Source organism: Rhinolophus ferrumequinum, chromosome 9, assembly GCF_004115265.2.
Source record: "Rhinolophus ferrumequinum isolate MPI-CBG mRhiFer1 chromosome 9, mRhiFer1_v1.p, whole genome shotgun sequence".
In the NCBI taxonomy this organism is placed as follows: domain Eukaryota; kingdom Metazoa; phylum Chordata; class Mammalia; order Chiroptera; family Rhinolophidae; genus Rhinolophus; species Rhinolophus ferrumequinum.
Window position 1 is genome coordinate 13,614,414 of NC_046292.1, and position 18,991 is coordinate 13,633,404.

An 18,991-nucleotide genomic window follows, 5' to 3' on the forward strand; every position below is an offset into this window, starting at 1 on the left:
AAGGACCATTGATGCACAAAGAGAAGATCAGCGTGGCTGGAGGGAGGCAACTGGGTGGGCAGTGGGAGGAGCTGGTGTTAGAGAGGTCTGCAGGAGCAACTTACCTGGACTGTCAGAGAGCTTAACATTTAGAAAGAGTCTAAATGTTAACCTACCAGCAAAGGCATTGGGGGATTCCCGGCAGGGAAACAGCCTGATCAGCTCTGTACTTAAAAAGTTCACTCTTGTTGCCACGTGGAAAACGGATTCGAGGAGAATGTTGACAGTCAGCTGTTACAGTGGCACTGGGGACCGAGGACGGTGGCTTGACCTCTAGGGACGTTAGTGGAGATGGAGAGAATTAAGTGGATTCCAGGTATATTTGGAAGGCAGACGCTGTGGGATTTAGCGATTTGTTGGATGTGGGGAGGCAGGTGTGAGAGACAGGAGACTACAAGGATGGCTCCTGGGTCCCTGGCTTTAGCCACTCAGTAAAGAGGGGGAGGCCTGGATGCAGAGCAGGTTTGGAGGAGGGGGAGGTTTGTTTCAGAGAAATTGAATTGGAAGTAGTCGCATAATATGCACATTTGTTAAGTAGATAGTTGGATATATGTGTTTGATGTGTAAAAGTCTAGATTTTCTATATAAATTAGGGAGTCTCTGGCATGTGGTGGGTATTTCAAGCCATGGAAGTGGAAGAGTTCGCCGAAGGAGAGCGTAAAGCTGAACAATGACCTGGACCATACCCTCAGAGAGTTCCTTTTTTTTTTTAAGAGGTTTCATTGTTGGGAGAGGCAACACAAATAAGAGCTATAAATCCCTAGCTTCCCAGATAACCTGAAACTGCTTGAGATCAGGAACCCTGCCTTGTCTCTTTCTTTGAAGAGACAGTGCTTTGAACATAATGCGTATTAAAGAAATACTCACTGTGGATCACACCAAATATTTAGCGGACAGAACATTCAGCTGAGAATCAGAAGATGTGTCTACTAAAATTTTATGATTCTTGGTGAAAGAAAAACCGTGTAGTCCACACTCATAATTTAACTATATGTGACAGGTCCCCATTCATTTAACCAGGATTCAATAGAACCTACAGACCCAAAAACTGTGTAGGGTTGGGGACAGAAAATACAAAGGGGAGAAGGGAAGGAAAGAAAGATGCTTTCCAAATTATTTAATTATCTTATTTAATTCCCACTCCCTGCCTATGAGTCACAGTCCGGCAGAAGACAGCTTTTCCATGTAAATGTTGACGAAATCGATGTTAGCAAACTTTCAGTCACACAGCCGATAAGCAGCGGGACCAGAATTCAGACTCAACTCTGTTGATCTCCCGAACCTGTGCTTTTTCATCTACTGTCCATCGTCCCCAAATCCCTGCTCAACAACACACAATTTATAAAGAAAGTTAACCAACAATGCAAAGGGGTCTATGATTAAATGTCAAGATAAGAGCAGCAGGCTGTGTCTGCTACAGTTGAAAGAAAGGGGAGATCAATATGATACAGATGGTCGGGAAACGGGTGGCAGACTGGCTGTCCCTTGAAATAAGGATCAAAGAGTCTGAGTCAGCAATGAGTGTCCATGGGGCAGGGCACAATTCCCAAAGCCACAGCACTGATAAGAGAAACAAAATTTCGTCTCAGAAACTCTCCTTTTATGTGCCTCACACAGTTACTCTGAGAACATGTTCCCAGGATCAGGGTCACGTCTGTGAGATAGATGCTGGATCAGCATCACGTAGAGGGCTTCAATTCTTTTTCATGATAAATAAGGGGCCGGGAAAGCATGTAACTTTGGCTCTAAACAGCGTTCACTGAAAAACTTGCCCGTGACAAGTAAAATAAAATGGCCTTAATAAAATAATGGCCTTAATAAAATAACGCAGGTTGTTTGTGGAATCCCCCTGGAGCCCCAGATTAACTCTCCTTGTATGAATCCCTGCACTACATTCTCTCCCTCTTAATACTGCAAACTTCTCCAGCAGGGGCCATATCACTGACATCTTTTCATGTCTTGAGGGCTTGGCACAATGCCACGTCCAAGTTGGCTATTGTACAAACACGGTTTAAGCTACTAGAATATAAATATTATGCGACACGGCCACAAACGGAACACTGAGTCTCATAAGCGAAAAAACGAAGCCACGAGAATGCGAAGGGTGTTTTTCCTTTCCTGGGTTTTTATCAACCAAAGGGGGAGAGAAGGGAAGGAACAGGAGAGGAATGTTCCATGTCAACACTGACAATCTTCAACCTCCCAAATTAATTAGGAGGTTGACATATATTCCGAACCTGCCAGAGAACTGCACTGAAAGCAGTTGCACGTTACCAATTCATTTTAATCCCTCTGAAGGAGTAGTAAAGATATACTGCACAGCACGGGTAATAGCAGAGTCACATGCTTGCACGGAGCTCACCTTTTTCTCCACTCTTCCGGTGACTAATTGGATTCGGAGAGAGTGGGCCGCAAAGCTTGACCACTTTCTTTATAAAAACGAACTAGAAACATAAATGTGGGTTCCTAAGCGCTCACATTTATAACAGGCTTAACAGCGTGCCAAGCGCTTTCACTTTCGTCCTCTCATCTGTTTTCTCCACAATAACCTTCTGAATAAGTCCCACGTAGCACAGCACCTGCTAAGAGCGGCCTCATTGCTCACGGAACAGACCGAGGCCAGGCAGGAAGTGTTCGTCCCATTTCACAGACGAGGACCCCAGGACCCCCAGAGGGGGCTCAGTGTGCCCACTTATAAAGCGTGTGTGCGCTGAGATGATTCTAAGGTCTGGCCCAGGCCTCGGCATCTGAGAAATTCTGCACAGCCACCCGTGGGCCGCAGAGCCTCAGCCGTTTCTGCACCGAGGGCCCTTCTGGGTTTCGCGTTTTCCAGGCCTCCTCTGGGCCCCTCCGCTCGACTCTCCTCCCCACCCTGTCATGGTCACCACCTCCCCTCTCACTCACCTCCACCGCCATGTCCGCAGGTAGCGAGAGGGCGGCCTGACCCTCGGACAGCGGGGCTCCAGGGCTACTGGACGCTGGTGTGACCCCAGCTCTGCTACGACTAGTCCACCAACCTGCGCAAGAGGTGCCTGTTCGGCCGCAGGTGGGAACCCAAGCCTTGGACTTCTGTTTCGGGACGAAACTCTCCGCGTTTCCCTCTTTCTCTAACCCTAGTGAGGAAGAACAACCTCCGTGACAGACAGACATTTAGATTACGGTTCCAAAACACTAGTTAGAAACAGGAGATCAACCTCTCAGCAACATGGTAGCTCCTGGAAAGGCCGGTTAAGAGCCAGCCTGCCTGGATTCCAGTCCCAACTCCACCATTTACAAACGAGGTAACCTTGGGCCTCAGTTTCCTCATCTGTAAGTGTGAGTTTTAAATGTGCTAACCGATGTAAATCACCTACACTAGAACCGTGTCTGGCACATAATAAGTATTATAGAAGTGTAAAGTTTTATTATCCTAAGTCATTTACTGGACCAACAGGTTATCAATATTACCCTTGAAATAACCATTTTGGTATTGTTAGCATATGATTACAAAATTTGCCCTCTCCTCTCTTAATGACCAAGAAGTCTTCTTTGCCTGAATATTTCACCACCCCTCCCAATTTGCTGACCACAAGGCATTGTTCCAAAGGAGGGGTGTATTAGGTTGTACTTACATATAAAAGAAAGCCTAACATTTTGATGTATTAAGACACTGAAGTACAGTTGTCACTCCACATTTAGTTAGTGATGGCTCTCCCAAGATTTCCTTCCTTTGTACAAGTTTTTCAATAAAAAAGGCTTACTTTGACTTATGAGTCTGTGGTCTTTACACAATATCTGTAGGAGATTGCAAAACTCCTCCCATCCCTGTAAACATCCCCCCTTTGAAATCTATGTTTGCTGCACTTCCCATGGAGAGATGGAGCCCCTTGAATCTGGGCTGGCCTTGTGACATGCTTTGACAAATAGAATGGCAACAGAAGTCTCACTGTGAAAGTTGTAAGCCTAGACCTCAGAGGGCTTGTAACTTCCATTCTTTTTCTTTCTTGCTGCTAGGATGAACTGACTTTCCCAGGCCTGAGGAGTTTCCTATGATACGGGACTTTCATTGTGAAAACCAAGATAGTCCCAGGCAAAGTGGTATGGCTGGTCACCCTACTTGCTGCCCTGAGGCTGCCATCATCCTTGAAGATGAGAGATACTGAGGAGAGAATGGCCCAGTCAACAGTCACCACCACCAGTATTGGGTTCTTCCAGCCCTAGTCTAGTTGCCAAATGAGAGCAGCCACATAAGTTTCGGGTGAGACCAGCAGAACCACCCAGCTGAACTTAGCCCACATTTCTGTCCCACAGAATTGTGAGCAAATGCAATGGTGGTTGTTTTAAGCCACCAAGGTTTGGGTTGTTCCACAGCAACAGTAACCCCTTAACTACAAGACCTGCTAAAATCTAAGGCCCTATCTATCCTAGTAAGAATCATAAGAATCATAGATGACTTAACCACTCCTTTTGCTCTTCCCATGGTTTCTTTCCATCGCGTATAAGAAAGCTTTCTCCCATTTTCTTACTGGACCAACAGATAATTAATACACTAACTTCAGGGTTGTACTTTTGGAGGGTTCTTCAGCACTATTTCGGTATCTGATCATGCATTCGGTCAACAAATATTTCCTGTGCACCTACACCTGTGTCAGGCACAGTTCTAGGTACTGAGGATACAATCATGAACTAGACAAAACCCCTAGTGGAAGACACAGATACCAAAACAATAATTCTGTAAATATAACAGCAGGTACTAATAAACGCCATAAGGCAACAAAAGGCTCATTATGAAAATAGAGAGTGCTAGAGAAAGGAGAGGGGTCTCCCATTTCAAATGACAGTGTTATACTATAATGAACTAGTTACCAAGAAAAGGAAAATTGTTGTCCTTGTCCAGAGTTTAGGAGACACCGGGGAGCTGTTCTTTCAGCACCCCTCTCCTTAGCTGAATTCATTCACTCACCTGAGATATTGGACATTTACTGTGGCATCGGATACTGCTCCGGCAGAGTGAGAAGAGACAACGATAAATAGATCGTGGATCCTTTCTGCAAGAGAATTATAGATGGGACATCGCAAAAATACACAATACAACGGCACATTAATTTTGCTTAGTTCTATGCCAGGCAGAAAAGCATAAAAAAGTATCTGTTTCCTCACCAGCACTCTTCCACCACACCTCGTCACCTTTCCACCCCTAGAAAATCCTGATTTCTTTCAGTTTCTCAAACATTCAAGTGCTTTCTGCCCCGGGACCTTTGCTCATCCCTCAGCCTGGAATGATCCTCTCTCTCCCCTCATTCACCCAGGTAACTTAGCTTTCACTGAGATGCCATTTCTTTCGGGAATCCTGCCATAATCTCGCTCAGACTCAGTCAATGTATCAGTTAACTATAAACAATAATCCTACATAACAAATAGCCAGAACAATCTTAGCAGCTTACATCAATAAGCATTTATCAAACTCACAAGTGCACAAGTTAGCTAGAGGTGAGCTGACCTAGGTTGGGACTGGCTGGGCAGCTCTGCTGATATCAGCTGGTCTCTCTCACTCATATTTAGGGCTCAGAGGTCAGCTAATCTAGGCTCTGCTTAAACAGAGAGACTCATCTGGGGCCACGCTACTCCACGCGTCTCTCAGCCTCCATGTGGGGCCAGCAGGTTGGCTGAGGCATACTCTCAAAGTGATAGCAGAGGCACAAGAGGGCAAGTGGAAACACACCAAGACCTGTTAATGCCTCCACTGTGAGTTGGCTCATTGTCACCCTCCACTTCATCTTCCTGGCCAAAGCAAGTCATATGGCCAAGCCAAAAGTCAACGGGACGTGGAAATATACTCTGCTATTATAGAAGAAAACTTCAAAGTCACACAACAAGGTTGAAAACTACAAGGAAAGGTAAGGGACCTGGATCCAATGATGCAGTCTGCCATAGTCAAGTTCCCCATCACATCCAAGCACCCTTAGCTTTTCATGGGTCTTGCCACGCTTAAATCATGTTACAATGTATGCATTTCTTTGTTTGATGTTTTAGTCTCCCAATAGACAATAAACTCACAAGAGAAAAGAACAAGTCCGGATTGTTTGTTTCTGTATCTAACAGGGCACACAGTAGGTGCTCAATAAGGATAGTGTGGATTGAAGGCATGTAAGTGGCAGCACAATAGTGGAACTTGTCACAGGACGGAGCAATAGTTTCTGGATGAGTTGAGCAAGGTGAGCTTCTTAAAGGAAAGCGTTATGAGTCAAGAATTAAATTAATTCCTCTCTGGCTCATTCTTCTACTCCCTCTGTCTGGTTCTAAATCAGAGATTAGACTTCAAAGTTAGTCCATTCCAAACAGCAGAGGGCTTGCTCTTCCCCAACCCCCATCCCTTTGGGATGCTTGGAGGCCTTTGGGAGGGATTAGCTGCATACCTGAGAATACTCTGGACTGGAAACTCTGGGTTTCGAACACTAGGCTTCCTGTTCACTCTTCCTCTGCCTCTTTGCCTTCAGCTTTCCCAACCCCACAATCTTTCCTCCACATGGTGAGCACACTGATTCTGTTCAAATCTCGGGTATCAGACGTCCCCTAACAGCTCCTCATTTCCCTGACGATCGTGTCTGAAGCCCAGGTGCAGCTCGGCATGGCACCTCCACCTCTCTCTTCAGCTCCATCTCTTGAACTGTGTGCTCTGCCTTTCACCACCAAAGCTCCAGCAGTACTGTATTATCTTCCATTTCCAGAACACACCAAGCCAATTTCCTGCCTGGAGCTTTGTTCACCACAGCCTCTTCTGCCTAGAGTGCCCTGCTCCACTCCGCCCCACAGCCCTCCCTCCCCCACAACGTGGCACACCCCATTCTGCCTTCCATTTATCACGTCCTCTGGAAAGTCTTGCCTGACATGTCTATAAAACTGGTCTCTCCCCCCCGCTTCATTTCCGCCTCTCAGACTTCTCTTATAGACCATGAAATACTGTTTGAGACTGTTACATATGGCACATTGGTTAAGATAACGGATTTTGAATCCCAACTATGCCACTTGATCATAGTAGATGACAGCCTTACCTTCATAATGTGTGAATGAAATTCACACATTGCTGTTTAAAAGCACTTGGGACATTGCTGGCACTTGGAACATTGCTGGCACGATGATTAAATGTTAGCCATGCTTTTCTTTTCTCTTCTTCCTCCCTTTTCAACATGTTCCTTTCTTGCCTTGGCTGCTAGGAAAGCTCTGAGAAAAACAATAGTGACAGTCAAAACATCCATATCTCCTCCTTTGGAGAGTTTTTTGTCTGGTTAGGAGGACAGACATTAAATATATGTGTGTAACTGCTGTGTAATAATGTCACAACTAAGTGGGGAACTACAATGTTGATAGGCAGTATGAATAAGGAGTGTAGGTGCTATGAAAACACATAACTTGGAGGAATTAAACTGCATGAAGTGTGGTATGATAGGAATAATGGACTTCCAAAGATGTCCACACCCTAATCCCCAGAACCTGCGAATACGTTGCCTTACGTGGCAAAGGGACTTCGCAGATGTGATTAAATTAAGGATTTTGAGATGGGGACATTATTTTGGATTATGGGGGTAGGTCCCATGGAATTACAAGAGTCCTTATAATTGAAGGAGGGCGGCAGGAGAGTCAGAATCAGCGTGATGCAGCGTGAGAAAGACTTGGCTGTCCATTGCTGGCTTTGAAGATGGAAGAAGGGGCCAGAGCGAAAGAACACAGGCAGCCTTTAGAGGTGGAAAAGGCAAAGAAATGGATTCTTCCCTAGAGTCTCCAGAAGGAACACAGCATAGCTGGACACCTTGGTTTAGCCCAGTGAGACCTATTTTGGACTTCTGATCTCCAGAACTGTGAGATAATACATTTGTGTTGTTTTATGCCCACCGAGTCTGTGGTCACTTGTTATTGCAGCCATAGGAAACTAACATAGGTGGTCAGCTTAACGTATTTTTTGGAAGAAAAGGAGAAAGGAGAGAGGAAAGGAGGAGAGAAGGGAGCATTTGAACCAAGAGAGGCTGGACCACTTAAAGGAGATGGTCCTCTAGGGTCTGTTTCCAACCGAACAGCCTCTGACGCTCTTTGTGGGAAGGAAAACCTTGGGAGTCAATATTGACAGGGCACCTTAGTTACTGTGCTGTTATTACTTGCACTGCTTTATTGCAAGTCAGCTTTAGCTTTCATTTTAAACACTCAAAATCAAACACACGGCTGGCCCCAGAGCTCTCACACACATATGGACTGGAGATCCCCACGGACACAATGGAAACATTTTAAATGTAGATTAATATTTTAATATGCGCCCAGCTCCAGCGCAGTAAGCTCCATGACGCGTAGCAGACCATGCGGGAAATTGTGATCGGTTTGCTGGGATTGCCCAGTCATCTGCGTACCCAGAGGCGGGACATCCATCCGTGGGTCCTGCACTGCCTGGCGGTGGTTAAAACTAGACAGAGCCAGGATGAACTTTGTTCCTGGGCAGCCCAGCAAAGGAGGGGAGAAATAAAGTCCAAGTACAGGGACGGTGTGGACAGCTGACCTGGAAAGTGGCTCACCCTAATGAGGCTTGTTTAATCTGGTGTTTAAAATTTCTCTCCAATGAAGACAAAACATGTCCCCCCCAAATTCTTTCTCTCTCTCTCTCTCTCTCTCTCTCTCTCTCTCTCTCTCTCTGCTTCAGCAAAAGCTGCTCGCTGGATGAAAAACCTGATTGCTTAATTGTTTGCCCACATTGCCTCTGTCAGAATGCGCACCCCAAACAGGCAGTCAACCAGAGATTCCTCTGTGTCATTAAGTTACCAGCTTTCAAACCTTTCCTCGGAGAGAACCATCCCTAACCCACCTGACACGGCCCCTGTTTGCCTTTCCAGCATCTGTCGCTGTTGGAGTAATTGTGCTTATTGACTTGTATGTTATCTATCTCTCTCTTCCTCCGTCTTCCACCCCACTAGAATGTTCAGCCCCTTGAAAGCAGGGACCTCGTCCCTCTCGAATGCTGAAGTGTCTTCACTGCCTTCAACAAGTTTTACCCCCCCCAATAATCACACTCCCAGGTCTCAACCACCAAGTTAGGGGCTGAATTGTGTCCCCCCAAAACACTCCGAGGCTGAAGTCCTAACCTCCAGTACTTCAGAATGTACCTGTGTTTGGAGATAGGGTCTTAAAGTGGTAATCAAATTAAAATGAGGTCATTAGGATGGGTCTTAATCCTGCTGTCTTTATAAGAGGGGACATTTGGACACAGACATGCACAGAGGGAAGAGCTCGGGAGGACACAGGGAGAGACAGCCATCCACAAGCCAAGGAGAGAGGCCCCGGACAGTCCTTCCCTCCCAGCCCTCAGAAGGACCCTGCCAACACTAGCCTTCAGAACAGTGAGAAAATAGATTTCTGTCGTTTAAGCCACCCAGTCTGTGGTACTTTTTCATGACAGCCCTAGGAAACGAATGTATAACCACCACACAGAGAACCAGGAACTTGCAAGAAAACACTGGATAAAGAGTCCATGACAAGTTTCCCTTCATCAGTTAAGGTGCTAGCAGGAAATACACAACACGCTCAAATTGGGTAATTTGAGGTGAGTTTAATAAAAGGATTATTTGTAGAGAAGTGGGCAGGCTGTGGGCAGCAGGGAGAGTGCAGTGTGCTGGGGCGAGCGACCGGGGGCAGCCATTTACTACCCCTGGGATGCCAGGGAGAGAGAAGGCAGGGAGCGGTTAGCAGGCACCAGAAGAAACAGAATAGTCTGTGCAAGAGAGAGTTGCCTGAATAAAAGCTGTGGCCTTTGGAGACCAGCCAGCTGGCAGTGAAATCACAGGGTAGGGGCCAGAGAAATAAATACCCCCACCTACTCTTTTTCCTCTTTCACCAGTCAAGACTCAAAAATGGCAGAATTCAACAGATGTGGTCCATGTGGTCCGGCCTTCTGGGGCAGAGAACAGGGCGGAGAGTGGGTCTAAAGGGCCAAATGGAAGATTCCAGCACAACAGCCTCTTTCCCCTACTGTTGTCAAAGCGTTTCTCTTCTGCTTGCTGACTTCTACAGAATAATGAAGCAAAATCACTTTTTGTCTTTACCTCCTGCGGGCTAGGAGTGTCACTTGTAAACAATGCTCTCAATATTGAATTCCACTGTAGACCCCCAAATGAGTCCAGGTTTGGAGTTTTACCTATGCTTTATTGAGAACATGTTCTGAGAAGGGTAGCACAGTCTCAGTTTCTGTATCACATGGAGATGAGCCCCTAAACATTTCCTCTACAGGCTTTGGTTCCCCTGATGTGAAAATTGTCTTCCCCCATCTTTCTCAGGCAAGTTTTCTTCTGCAAATTTGGCGTAAGATGCTTCAAAGATACTCTTTTCTCAATTACCAGGAAGACTCGGGAAAAGAAAGAGTCAGTGGCTAACACTTATTGAATACTTGTTAAGTGTCACACCATTAGGTGGCTTAATCTTTACAACAGTTATGAAGCAGTATCCCAGCTTCATAGATGAGGAAAGGAGACTCCGAGAAGTGACTTGTCCAAGGTCAAAGGGCCAGCAAGTTAGCAGCACTGGGATCGGAACTCTGGATGTCTCACTCTGGTGTCTGCATCCTTCCCACTACGCCATACGATTTCCAAAGAAATAAAATGGCTCAGAAGAAGAGCTAACAGGTGAGGGTAAGAAGCTCAGGAGTAACAATAATGCCAGACACATCCCGAGTGTTTACCACTTGCCTGGGCACTCCGAGTCACGTGATGCTCCCATGAATTCTCAAAACCACTCTAACAAGGTTGTGCTGTTGTTATCTCCATGTTTAAGATGGATCTTGAGTCTTAGAAGAGTTAAATACTTGTCCTAGTAAGTTATGGGCTCATAATCCGAACCCCAGGCGGCCTGACTCTGGAGGCTGAGTTCTTCATGAGAATGATAACTACAAAGAATGGAACTGAGAGGGACAAAAATTTAGGAGATGGATGGAGAAGTGGAGAACACAACCAGCACAGGGTCATCTCACTGCATTGCCCTGAGTCCAGAGTGGGAGGGGGAAGTGCAGCAAGAACTGCTCAGGGAAGCTTCCAGAAAGAACCTCGGTGTTCAGGAGGACCAAAGGAGAGTAACTAGAACTCAGGGTTCTCATCCCAGCACTACTGACATTAGGAAGGGACAATTCTTTGTTGTGGGGGCTGTCCTGTGCACTGTGGGATGTATCCATGTCCCCTCCCCTCTACATGCCGCTAGCAGCCCACCTGCCCAGCTGTGTGAAAACCAAAAATGTCTCCAGACTCTTCAGATGGCACTTTGGGAGAAATCCCCACACCGCTCCCCCCAGTCGAAAACCACTCAACTCAGAATGCTCAGAATGAGGGTGAAGAGTAGAAGAGAAACTCAAGGTAGAGATTCCTCATGTGGAATACCCAGAAGTACCAACCTCTAACTTGAAGGGCTGACCTCCAGAAACAAGGCAGAAGCTAGAACAAGGAAAGCCACCAGGAAGACCTCATGGCTTGATGGAAGAGGCCTGGGCCTTGGCATTAGACGGGCAGGATTCAAATCCAGGTGTGTTCCCTTACTACTGGGCAACCGTGGACAAATGGCTTCACCTCACAGAGTTCCAGTTTCCCAGGCTATAAAAGGCACACAACAATATCTACCACACAGGGTTGTCTTGGGGATGAAATGATGCATCTAGTGTTCCCTCACGTGATCAGGGTTCACCAAGGGTTAGTTTCCCCTTTTCCTTGTTCCTATGAGCAGCAAAGCCAAGTTCTGCAGTTGGGCCCCTGTGATTGCCATCCATCTTCCTGCATACATCTCGCTCCGATGACGTCCTTTCTCACCCTCTAAACAGCTGGCCAAGGATGAGTCACCACCACAGGAGAGCTATCTCCCAGAGAATGGAGGGGGGACGGGCATTCCAGGAAGAAAAACAGCCTGTGCACAGAAGGAAGGGCACAGAGAAATAATGAATTATGGAATGTGGAAATGGCAAGTTGTCTGGGGGTGGAGAAGGCTCTAAAGACTGCAGAGTGCAGTAACCCCAAGAGCTGAGGCTGAAAGACAGATGGGAACCAGAGTTTTGAATTGCCAGGCTCTCAGTGATTATCTGCCAAACTCCTCCTCATCCCTCAAGACCCAGCCCAGAGTAGGAAAAATAGAGCTAGTTATATGTGCGTCTAAAGCATTCCGCATGGAATAATCCCAAGAGCTGAGGCTAGCAAGGAGTATGAGAGCAGGTCCTGAAAGGTCAGGCCCTTGCTCTGTAGATGTAGGAAACCAGGATCCCATTGTCCTGTATCCAAAACATCAAAACGCCGTCTTTGTGATACTTACACCAGCTCCCCAGTTAATCTGCTTCCTCTCTCCTTCCTTTCTGTGCCCCCACCACTCTTCTAACAGTATATATGCTATACTCTAAAAGGTTGTTTTTGTGTCTGTCTCCTCAAGCAGGCAGTATGCCCCCTGGTGGGAGGGGGCCACATGCTGCTTATCTTTACATTCCCCACGCCTAGACGGGGACTATATGACAGCTACGGCCAGTAGCCTACTCAGGTCCATAGGTCCCATCTTCCTTTCTAACAGAATCCCACTGGGCAACACGATTGATTAACAATATTCACCTCCGCAGGCTCCCTTGAAGCTCAGGTGCCTTGTGACCCGGTTGGGACCGATGAGATGCAAGTTGAATTCTCTAGGGGGAATCTTCGAGAAAAGCCATTGCTTTCCTGATAAAGGGTCAGACCCAGCTGCTTTGCCTGTGGTCCTTTACTCCCACTCGCCCTCATACCGTCTTCCCTCCTGGAACCTAGGACTCCACACCTGGAGGTAGAGCAGCCACATTGGGACAATGAGGACGAAAGATCCCACTGGAGATACCAGAGCAGGCTTTGGGAAGGATCGGAGTCCTCAGGAACTTCCTTGAGCAGCTGTGAGGGTCTGGGGCTTCCCTCTTCTGGACTGATGGTCAGGTATAAAAATCAAACCCCATTTAGTTCACCTACCGGAGGGGCTTTTTGCTACAGAGGCTAAATGCAATCCTAAATGCTATGAGCTGGCACATAAGCAATGCTATAATGAATTGTGATGATCAAAGTGAATAAGTAGACCTCCCCCTGCTCAGCTCAGACCTCTTGGTCACTACTGAGCCAATAAAGACCCACAAGGGACGCACACTGTGATGGAATCCTTAAGGTTTTTCTTCTTGGGTTAAAAATTCCCAGGGATTCCCCGGATCTCTCATATAGCAAGGGCCCCAGGGCTTTCTCTTTTTGGGCATCCTCCTTTCTTAGGAGAAGCTAATTTTGGAGACCATTCCCAATTAGTTGATGTAAATTTTGAGGAAATCTGTCAGACTGTGGCATGGGTATAAACACTGACTTTGGAATCCATTGGACCATTTGTCTTTTCTTTCTTTCAACACTTATTGAATGGCTGGTCTGCCACATGGTAGGTACTAGGCTCAAACTGAGGATATGGGGAGGAGGCATTGAGTAAAAACAGCCCCCCTCAAGGAGCTTACAGCCTAGTGAGAGAGACATAGTCTCACTGAATAACAGCATTGATGAATACTTAATTATAAAGGAAGATAAGTAACAATAGAGAATGGCTGGCACATATAAAAGGATCTGTTCTGGCCTGTGTGGTGTTCAAGGAAGGCTTCCTGGAGGAGGTGGCGTTAGGCTAACATCGGCAGATCACCTGATTCAAATCTCCATTCTGTCACTTACGAGAAGCTATATCCTGGGCAAATCTTTTTAACCCGTCTAGGCCTCTGTTTCCATAATTGAAACATAGGGTTTATAGTATTTCCCACTTATATTTGTGAACATTATTTCAAATAACAGTCGCAGTGCTTGGCCCAGAGGAAGCACTGCTTAGGCGGTTGCTCTTTTGATTTGTTTCAGTCCAAGTCCCCAGTCTGGCCCTACCTGGAGTCAGTGTGCTCGGCCTCAGATCCGTGCTCACCGTGGATCAGACGCTGTTATCTCCGCCAGTTCAAACCCGTGAGGACTCAGCTCAGGAAATCATGTGCTGGGAGAGGATGGAACAAAGGCTCAGGCCAAGGTGAAGAATAATTAATTCCCCAGGCTGATCCCAGCAAGGTCTGCATCTCCTATCTCCTCTGCCTCAGCCTCTTTCTGGGGTCCCAGTTACCTCAAGTCTTGGCTAATGCCAACCTAGGGATAGGGGGATAGTGGAAGCCATCCCCTGTGATGCCCTGGGGAGATGCAAAGACACTGGGCTGGGAGGGGGCCATGTAGAGTAGGACCAGCTCCTTACCATCCCAGCCTCACCGCCCTTCACTTCTACCTGGAAGGCCCTGGGACGGGCCACCCATGACAGAGAAGCTCAGGTAAATCCACTTCCCCGCTTTGAGCCCCAATTCCCTCATCTGCAAAATGGGAATTAGATGAAATCAGTGTTTCTCAAACTTGGCTTCGTGTTAGAATCATCTGGGGACATTTTTTAAAAAACCCAGATACACAGCTGTCCCCAACCAACTCAGAGCCTCTGGGTGGGACCTGGCTGGCAGCATTTTTTGAACTCCCCGGGTGACTGCAATGTGCAGGCGGGTTGAGGCCCTGAGGCTAGATGGACTTTGAGGGGTCCTTCCAGCTCTGAGGGTCGGGTGCTACTTCCCGCTGTGTGAGCTCAGAGACGTGACTTAAGATCTCGGGCCTCCATGTCCTCCTCAGTAAAGAAAGGGTAGTAACAGCATCTCCCTCAAGGTGGTATAAGGATTAAAAGGATCAATTTCTAAAGTGCTGACAACAGTGACCGGCAGGGAGAGGAAGAGGAGACTCTGTGTCAGGCCCTTAGCTCTGTCCCTTCTCCACGCCGTGCCCAGGACTCTCAAGAGGAGAACACAGTCAACTGTTACATCCTGAAGAATGCAGGAGGCCTGGGCACTTGAGAGTGCCCCATTGGTGGGAGAAAAGATGGATGAACACAGATGACCAATCGGCTGGGTCCTTGACCGATCAGATGACCTCCAGCTGGGTTGCACTGTCCAGCATCTATGGAGAACTGCTAACAGGGACTGTAGACATTACCTAGTCCTAATTTCTCATTTAATCAGTGAAGACTCTGAGGCACAGAGAGGTTAAGTAATTCTTCCAAGGTCACACGGCCTTAGGCCTAGCCAGGCCTCAAATCCAGGTGTTTTCTGTTTCTTCTTAGACTTCCATCTAGAAGTCATTAAAAAGAAAATAATAACACTCTGCTGCCTCCTCTCAGAGGACAAAAATCCATCAGCATTAATCAGTCTTTTTATTCTGGCAGGAATGCCTTATCTCTTTCTTCTAAGCAGACGTAGGGCCTGCAGCTGAAAGAGCAATCGTGATAATTAATAATAATATTTTGTATTTGGAATTTTCCCCTGGCAGCAGCTGCTCTGAAAGCATCTACTCATTCAGCCACACAGTATCAGCCAATCTATCAGTTCATGGGAGCTCGTGGAGCATCTGCGGCTCGTCTCTGCGCCTGTGCTGGAGGCTTGGAGGGACTCAGCAACACTCAAGAGTTGGGGAGGAAAAATAAAGCCCGACAAGAGGCTGTCACGGACCGAGGCCTCTGCCATATTAGTTCCCACGACATGGTAATCAAAGTCAGATACCAGGATAGGAGCTTCCGTTTTGATTTACCACTCTGTGTCCTTCATCTGGAACCATGCCTGAAGTTCCCTGGCCAGAGGTAACTAGCACCAATTCAAGAATAATGATAGCACCTATTACATAGGGAGGGTTAAAGCCTGTAAAGCTCTTAGAACTTGGCCACACGTGTGGTCAGCACTACATCAATGCTAGCCATTATTCGTGTTGGTGTCTGCGTCAGGGTCCCACTCAGGAAACAGATGGAATGCTCAAAAGGTTTACAATGAACAGAGTGTCATAAAGAGACTATCGATGAGGTGTGGGCGGGGTCAAAGGAAACAAGGAAGGCTGGTGAAGCACCCACAGGGCCAGCAATAGCAGGAAGCCATTACCACTCCAGACTCTGAGGGTTAAGGGAAGGCGCTAGGTGCTGGTGAGAGCTGGGGCCATGGAAGAGGGAGCTCCACAGAGGATGTGGCCACAGAGAAAGGTGGTCTCTATGAGACATAGAGTAGCCAGGAAGGAGGGCATGAGAAGAATTGAAGCCCTGTCTCTTTTTTCCTGCCTTCCAATCTCTTTTTGGTACCGCCAGCTGGAAGCCAGAGGCCAAGGGCAGCTGACTGAGGGAGTGCAGTGGTCAGCCTCTGGGGACATAGAGCAGATCAGAGAAGAGCAGATAATGAAAGCAGCCAGGGGCAGTAGAGGTGGGGAGGGGGCAAACAGATTAACCAAAGTTCAACACAACCAATAATTCAATATGGCGGTGATGCTTTGGCACGACGATACCTTGGTGCCATTAGGCCTGAAATGTTGCAGGTGCATTCTCAGATGTTCCCCACATCTTTGTTCTTTCTTGAATGTTTTGACTTTTCTGGAGAGCAAGGAACAGAGTATTCTGATTCTTGCAATGATCTTGAGCCAAAAGCTTTAAAGATTTGAAAATGTAGATCCTTTGAAATAGGAAGTAGGTGTGGAATTGTGGACAAATTTACCCCCACACCTTAGTAGCCCAGGAGGGCTTCCTGACAACACTCCCCTCACCTCTTACCTTTACCTGTGACCTCTCTCACAGCTCTGAGCTCTCTTCTCTGGGAAAGGGTCTTCACGCTGGGTCTACTTCCTGCTCCCTCAACAACATGGAGGTTTCTTTCTCTTGGTCTCTGGAGTTGGATAGCTCTCGGCTGTCCGCACTCAGTGGTCGTGTGCATTTTGCCTGGTTGCTCAGCCTCTTCTGAAAAAGAGGCTAATAATAGTTCCTGCCTCATAGGGTTATTGTGATAACTAAATGAGAAAATACACATAAAGCACTCAGCCTAACGTTTGGCACATACCAGGTGCTCAGTAAACACTGGCTGTTGTTACAACACACGGACTGCCAGCTCCTTGAGGTCTGAGGTCATGACTGTTCAACTCTGGACTTCAGTATCAAGAAAGGTGCCTGGCATACACCTAGTGATAATGATTGCATACGATAGGACAATATTCCTACTTTCCCCAGTGAGCAACTTGAGACTCACAAAAGGTGAATTGTTCAAGCCACAGAATTATTAAAAACCAGAGCCTGAATTAACCCCAGGCGATCTGACGCCGAAGCTGCATCTTTAACATGAGTGGTTCTCAAATTTTAGCAAGCATCAGGGTCAGCTGGAGGGCTTGGTAAAACATCCCCTCGGTTCATTCAGTAGATCTTGAGGGGCAGGGCACGAAGGTGTATTCTAGCAAGTTTCCAGGTAATATGGATGCGGCTGGTCCTGGGGACCACTCTCTGAGAACCACAGGTCTGTACTCTCAGCCAGTCGGGGTTCATCTCCTCTGTGAACCCTCCTCTGACTTCTTCAATCCCTCATGAGCAGTCTGCGTGATTGGGCTCTAACCCCTAACGCACAACTCCGTCTCATATTCCAGATGGGACCCTAGAAGGTGGTCTGAGACTCCCCGTACAACTGGCAGCTCCTAGTGGCCAGAACCTTGTACCTCGTTGCCTCAACTCCCTCAAACATCACTTAGCATCTTGACCCCCTCCCCGCCGCACCCCTTGGGGCAACCTTAGGGTATATACTCTCCCATGCCTGTCTGTGCTCATACAAACAGATACACACGTAGGTTCACCTTCCATTTATTAAACAAAGGCAGGTTTATACTATACAATTGCTGTTTGCACGCTCTCTGTGTCTCATTCTCCCCCCCAACCCCTCTTTTTCTTTCTTTCAACCTTCCCCTTCTGGAAGACAATTTCTGCCCCACTCCTAGTGAGTCTCCAGAAGCGACACTATCTAGACTCCACGGACCACTCGCCTCCCCGTCACGTGCCCTCCCCACTGAGTGACCTAGCTCCCTGGCAAGTCTGGGACAGGGAACGTGAGGATGGTAGCCCAGCACCTTCCTCCCCGCTCTCTCGGGAGAGAGCTGCCCACGGAGAGCTAGGTTCTGCTTGGTTCCTCCAGTCCCTGCAGTGGCCCAAAGCTGCCTACACCTGGGTGGGCGAGTCTGCCTATTCTGGGTACAACATAAGGCAGCCCACTTCCCTGCAGATAGAGCCACGTTCTCTAATAGCGGCTTTATCTTTAGTCAAGGTGATGTTTGGCGGCGCCATCTGCCTTTCTCTTGTTCTTATTTCTCAACTGGCCCAGAATGTGAGTGGGGAACGGAGGAAATTGTTTATCAGCTCCTGTTGACATGCAGCACTTGCCATGTATCCTAGACCTAAAGACCTGGCTCATCTTAAAGGGAGGCTTCTGTTAGGATGCTTTTGCAAACAACAGATGGTCCAGCTAAAAGTAACTCGAACAATAAGGGGGCTGTTATCTCACATGGTAAGAATTCTGCCGGCAGATCTCTTTCCCAACCCCCCCGATCTCGGACTCGTTCCCTTCCTCAAAGTGTGGCCCCGCTCTGGGTCACCTTTCTCGTTCCATAATTGTGGAAGGGATGGGAGGCATTAGACCGCTGGGACCCAATGTCTGTTGCGCTATTTCCTATCTATGGATCCTTGAGCAAGTGACCTAAACTCTCTGACTCTCAGTCTCACCCTCTGTGAAATGAGAATAACAAGATCTTCCTTCTAAGAGTGCAGTGGGGATGACATTAAAACATGGAGAGGGCCTTGTACAGTCTTTGACAGAAAGCAGAACTCCATAGCTGGGAGTTCTTGCCCCGTTTCCTCCAATGCGACTTTCTCAGGCATGGAGAGGAACTTAATCCAGTACTTAGAAAGACTTCCTAGCCACAAGAGATTATTTTTTTCCCTAGAAGCCATCTGCCAACACACACATAACAGATGTGCTGTATTCGTTTGCTGGTGCTGCTGTACCAAAGTACCACACGTTGAGTGGTTTAGACAATAGAAATGCATTGTCTCACAGTTCTGGAAGCGAGAAGTCCAAGACCAAAGTGTCAGC

The 18,991-nt window shown here is 47.3% G+C and overlaps 1 protein-coding gene across 1 annotated transcript in view; it reads right to left on the reverse strand.

Moving 5' to 3' along the window:
• PLA2G2C (phospholipase A2 group IIC) overlaps positions 1-18,991 on the reverse strand; it is an 80,565-nt gene that overhangs the window by 60,132 nt on the left and 1,442 nt on the right. The window contains exons 2-5 of the mRNA XM_033115693.1: positions 16,642-16,836; positions 16,380-16,464; positions 13,929-14,031; positions 4,982-5,066 (exon numbers count right to left, since the gene is read on the reverse strand). The gene's annotated coding sequence lies outside the window, so the exon portion shown is untranslated. The remainder of the gene's footprint in view (positions 1-4,981; positions 5,067-13,928; positions 14,032-16,379; positions 16,465-16,641; positions 16,837-18,991) is intronic.